General features: G+C 34.6%; 1 protein-coding gene across 1 annotated transcript in view; it reads right to left on the reverse strand.

The window, feature by feature from the left end:
- Dpp10 (dipeptidyl peptidase like 10) overlaps window positions 1-6,036 on the reverse strand; it is a 696,690-nt gene that overhangs the window by 44,961 nt on the left and 645,693 nt on the right. The window lies entirely within an intron of this gene.

Consider the following 6,036-nt stretch of genomic DNA (forward strand, 5'->3'; position numbering starts at 1 on the left):
TCATAGAATACTAAACGCAGCAGAAGAGCATAATGAGCTTGACAGTGTAATAACCGAAATTTGAAAATGAAACAAAGAAAAATTGATTAAACATAAAAGCAGCTTCCATAGCTTTCTAGAATCTCCTGTCCATCCATCTATCTATCTATGCTTGAGGACATTATACATACTAAAATAATAAAACTTCAAATTCATGGTCCATTTGAGTTTGTTTCTTTAATTTTATTCTATATTTTATGTATATTTAATTTTAGAGGACTTATATATTTCATTAGAGTTAGTCCCATATACTGTACTATTTTTAACATTATCTCATGTAGTATTTTTTTTTTTCAGAACCACGGATTGAACTCAGGCCCTTGCGCTTGCCAGGGATGCGTTTATTCCACTGAGCCATCTCCCTGGCCCTATGTAGTATTTTATTTTATTTTTATTTTTTTAATTATATTTTTTAATGAGGAAAAAGATAAAAGCTATCAAACGGTTTCAAAACAGGTTAGTGAGGCAGTTATAATAATTAATACACTGCATATTGTTGTTTTCATAGTAGTTAGAGGACAAGATGTAGACATGATATCCTATGTAGTATTTTAAACCGTCCAATTTTTACTCGAATTTATGTAGTAATTTAATTTTATATATTGATCTATATCTTAACCATAATAAATTCACTTTTTTCTAGTAATTTATTTTATATGTGTATTCCATAGATGTTGTTTCCTTGCTTTTATTTTGCAGGCAAGTAGGTATTCTGCAAATGAAAGCTTTACTGTGCATACTGCTTTCTCTGGTCTGCTGACCTCACTAAATCCCCCATCAAAAAGTTGTCCAGAGAAGTGAAAGCCAGCAAGGTAGAAGATCCCAGTCCTGCGGAACAGTGTCAGTTTTTTCCTAATTAAGCAGGATCTCATAGTGTTTCTGTGGCTATCACTCATTAAGTGACAGAATATAGTTTCCACTTGTATATTGATGGTTAATTTCATTAATATGTTATTGCTATATGTCAAATTTATCAAAATTTATCAAATGCTATTTTAATACGTGTTTTGAGATATCATTGAATATGCTGAATTATATTGATTGCTTAGAAAATGTTACAATAGATTCCCTGAGTAAATCTTATGTGGTTGTAGTATATAACTCTTTTTTAAATAAATTGTTGTGTCTAACTTGCCACTATTAAGAAATTATGGACTTAAATTCATGAGAAGACCTTAAGACTTTCCTCCACAGCTGGCTTAACACTAATATCTCTTCTGATCTGGTCTGTTTCATGAAAATATGGCTCCATCTGTTTTGAGCATAGCTTTGCAGGATGCACCAATCTGGGTTGGAATGTATTTGTTTTCAGGTCTTGAACTATATAGGCTCCAAGCTCTTCTAACCTTTAGCGTTTGTGTTAAGATGTTTGCTTGATTTTTTTTTTTAGTCTGTAGATGAGTATTTTACTTTATTTATTTCTTATACTTTATTTTTTACTTAATTTTATTGAGATACAAAGAGCAATGGCATAGTTTCAAAGCAGGTTAGTAGGACAGTTACAATAATTAATACATTACATATTGTTGTCTTCATACTAGCTGTTCACAGTACAAGACGCAGACATGATGTCCTGTCCAAACACTATTAGTACAAATCTTTCTTCTCACTGAATTAAGAGAAAGTGGCTATATATCTATCCTATCTATTTTGTGTATACACATGCAAAATGATCATTTATATCCCATTTTTTCTTCAAGACACCTTTGTCAGAGATGGGTATTTATCTTTACATGGGATTTTTTGGGGGGTGGGGTTGTTTTCTTTTTTGTAGCTGCTTTAAAATTCTGTGATTTTTTTTTTGGCGGTTGGCTTAATATTTCTTAATTTAAGCATATCTCTTGGTGAGCTCCATTTTTTATCCTGATTTGTATGGTGTTCTATAGGCATCCATAAGTGTATCTTAAACTCTTCTTATATTTGGATTTTTGTTTTATGATGTCTGTAAGCATTAGTAAATCCATCTGCATTACCTTCTAGTTTTTATTGAATTCTGACCAGCCTTGGATTGGCCTTCTTGTTATCTTCCAGGAGCTGCTGGATAGTCTCTTCTTGTTCTCTTATTAGGCTTTTTTGAGCTTTTAATTGTAATACACTATTTTGACCTTGATATCAGACACCTTGCCTTCACTTTGATGTTTCTCCAACAGTTTTTTATTTCAGGTATTTCTGTCTGACATATTTTCTAGAATTCTGCATTCTTGTTGAATCTGTTATTCAGATTTTGATCTTGTTTTAGTTAACTCCTGTGCATTTTTTTTTTTCTAATTTTCCTGAAATTCACCAAGGGCATGCTAAGTGATATTCCTGGGAACTTTTTATTCATTTCCTTTTGGAATTCATCTATTTTCTTCATCACTTCCTCGCTCTTTTCAGATATTTCTGCTACCTAATATTTGTTTGTTTCCCTTTGTGACACCTTGCTCTTCCTCAGGAGAGTTGGAGGCATTTGAAGACCTATTTTCTTGTTTCCCCATTCCTCTACGAGAATTTCTCGTTTTTCTATTTTCCTTTCCTGTTTTGAGAGCTACTGGACTTTGGGGATGAAAGAAGTCAAAAAGTTTTGTGACCTTCATGGACCAGTTATCAGTTTGAGTTTGCCTCCTCATGAGTAATTTTTGGCTTTGTATGTCCAGTGCCAGTTTTTACTTCCTCTATTACTAACTTAAAGTGATTCCAATTATGTCCAATTTTTTCCCAAAAGAATTAGTTCTGCTTATAACAGCAGCCACAGATTCAGACTTAGAGCACTTCTATATGACTGTCCTTGCAGATAATCTCCCTTTGTCTAATATTAGTGTAGTATAATACTTTATTTTTTGTGGATGCTCTGCCATTAGATACAAGAGGAGGGGTGGAGAGAATGGGAGAGAGTTTGATGAGAAGTCTTAGACTTTCAGAGGGAGTTTTGAATGGGGAAGAATAGTAGATGAGAAGATAAGTTTGAAGTGGGGATCTGACTTCACCAGGGGTACTTTCAGTTGAGTTGAAAGTTTATCAATGTGAGTTTTCAGAGAATGTTTGATGGAGCAAGGGCAAGATATAGAAGAAAGGTGTACTTTGTGATTGAGAAGCCTATGTGCTTATCACAATTTGCTGATAGGAAGGATAATGAGATATGTAGGGTATGGAAGAGACAAGCTTAGGATGGGGGCACTGAGGGTTGATACTAGAAAAGATAGGAGTGTCTGGAAGGAAGCTAAGTAAGGGGAATTTAAAAAATTTGGAGCATGCATTCATCTGTTTGGAGAAATATTAAAGAAGTATGTTAATAATATTTTCTCATAAATTTGAAATGAAGAGATGAGATAGGGAGCTGAGACAAAGGAGACAACCTAAATGCTTATTAAATCAGAGTCAGTGGGAAAAAAGGTACACAAAAGTAACAACTTAATAGTAAGCAAGGAAACCATAAAATAACACAAAATTACCCAGATTATGAAATAAATCAAGAAAGTATTCCCTTTAAAATCAGGAACAAGACAAGAGTGTTTACTATCACCTTTTCTCTTCAACATAGCACTTGAAATGTTAGCCAGAGCAATCATGCAAAAGAAAAAAGAATAAGATGCAGCTAGGAAAGGAGGAACTCATTGCCATGGAAGATCTACTTTACATGACACTCTACATGGAAGATCCAGTGGACTAATATCCTAATTTTTTATACGGTGAATCGAACTCAGTACCACACACTCTCTAGGCAAGTACATACCACTGAGTTATCTCTCCAACCCCAGGACTAATATCTAGAGCATATAAAGAACTTTAAAAAATAATAAAGCCACCTAACATTAAAGATTCAGTCGCAAAATGGGTAAGAGAAAGAAACAGACCCTGCACATAGAAAAAAAATAGAAATTGTCAACAGACACAGAAAAAATGCCCAATCTCTGATCATGAGAGAAGTGCAAACTTAAGCAACGCAGATTCCATCTCGCTCCAGAAAGAATGGCAAATTTTAAGAAACAGACAAAAACAAAGGCTGGCAAGGCAGTGGTGAATAAGGAATTATCTATCATTACTGGTGGGAATTCAACCTGGTAAAACCACTATGGAGACCAATGGAGATTTCTTAAAGAACAGAAATTAGGAATTCCATATTCCCCTGCTAGGTATTTTCCCTAAAGAGCTGAAAGCATCATTCTACAGTGATACATGTGCATCAATGTTCATGGTGGCCCAACTCATACTAGTGAAATCCTAGAAATAGCCTATGTACACATCAATAAATGATTAGCTAAAGAAAATATATACACAATGGGCTACTACTCTGTTATAAAGAATGACAGAATTGAGACAATTCTGAGACAATGGAAGCACCTAGAAATTATAATGTTCATTAAAATAAATAAATAAATTCACAGGAGAACCTGATCCTTTCTTGTCCTTGTCATGCTGTGCCTGGATTTAGAATTGAGATAAAGCAGGTTTTATATTTACTGTGTTATCTCTGTCATTTCTGCTTCTCTTCTCTTTCACTTAGATATGAGTCATATTTTCTGCTTGCTTATATCACCCTCACATTTACTGGATACTGGAAGTATGATATTCATCTTTTTAAGTTCTGGATTTTGTAGCTCTGCTATGACATTCTTGGACTTCATCTGGTTGATGTTAACTTAGAGATCACCTTGTTCAGGTCAAGAATTTTTAACATAAAATTTTTAGTGTGGACTTAAATGCCTTTTACTCTGTCGATAGTTTAATTAAATCCTTATGTTTTCCTTAAGTGTCTTATTTTAGTCATATGGAATGACCTTGAAAAAGTACTATAATAGCAACATAGGACCCTGGACTTAGCACTCTAAACCGTACAGAATTTTATATATTAGTGTCTTTTTTCAGGTAACCGAACACCGTAAAAGTTTTATTATTATTATTGTAATATATGCTAATTAGAGCGTTATGAATAATACTAAAGAAAAAGTAAAAAGAACACTAACTTTATCTGGAATTCTTCTAGGTAAACTTAGAAATGTCCAATATTTGTGAGTGTTATCATCGCAGACTTTCAAATGATGTTGTTGAAATGTCATAAATAATTATTCAGCCTCCTTAATGATTTATAAATACAACTTTAATATTCTTGAAGCATTAACTTTAATAAATGTTTTATTGTAATTCCAGTAAAAAGTGATGACACTCACTAACTAGACTAATGACAAGATTTTAATAAACATTTCCATTTCTGATGTATGAACAAGGGGTAGAAGAACACCAAAAGGTAAGAGGGTCACCCCTGGCTCTAAGGAGGCAGGCTGAAGGTCAGACACAAAGTGCTTGGTAGGCCTTCCATGGAGATGGATGTGCATGATCCACATAGAAGGGAGGTGACTTTAGCCCTGGGTCACAACGAGTCTCTAGTGACTCCAAAGAGACAGGCCTGGTGACAAACACACCACAGCATTTTTCTTTCCCTTTCCAGTTGGTTCACTGATTTTAATGGGTTGACAACAATTAGAGACCACAAAGCAACAGAACCTAAGTCATCTGCACAAAGCAGTTCTCAACTGGAGAACACAGAAGCAAAGAGCTAAGGGTGAAGGTGGTGCTGGAAGTACAGGTAGGACACAACCAAGGGAGTGACTAATAAGCCATTAATACTTGCTTAAGAATCATTCTTGGAAAAAAAAAAAGAAAGAAAGAAAAGGAAAAAAAAAAAGAATCATTCTTGGGCTGGCCAAATAGACTAAAGTGCCTGCAAGTAGGCTCAGGGACTGGGGGTTCCATCCCCCAGGCCTGCAGTGCATGGCCCACTCCCAGGGCACACTGAGACAGCAATTGAGATGGGCCAGGGTGGCACAAGCCTGTAATTCCAGCTTTTTGGAGGCTCTAAACAGCCAGATCACTATGAGTCTGATCTAGTAATGAGCCCCTGAACACCCTGTAGACCCTCTCTAAAATCCAAAAACAAAAAAAAATTGTTACCTTTTATTACTTATGATACCTTACAATTTTCAATAACAGCTAAAATAATGTAAAATTCATATATATATA

This window comes from Octodon degus, unplaced genomic scaffold, assembly GCF_000260255.1.
Source record: "Octodon degus isolate 3935 unplaced genomic scaffold, OctDeg1.0 scaffold00014, whole genome shotgun sequence".
Lineage (NCBI taxonomy): Eukaryota > Metazoa > Chordata > Mammalia > Rodentia > Octodontidae > Octodon > Octodon degus.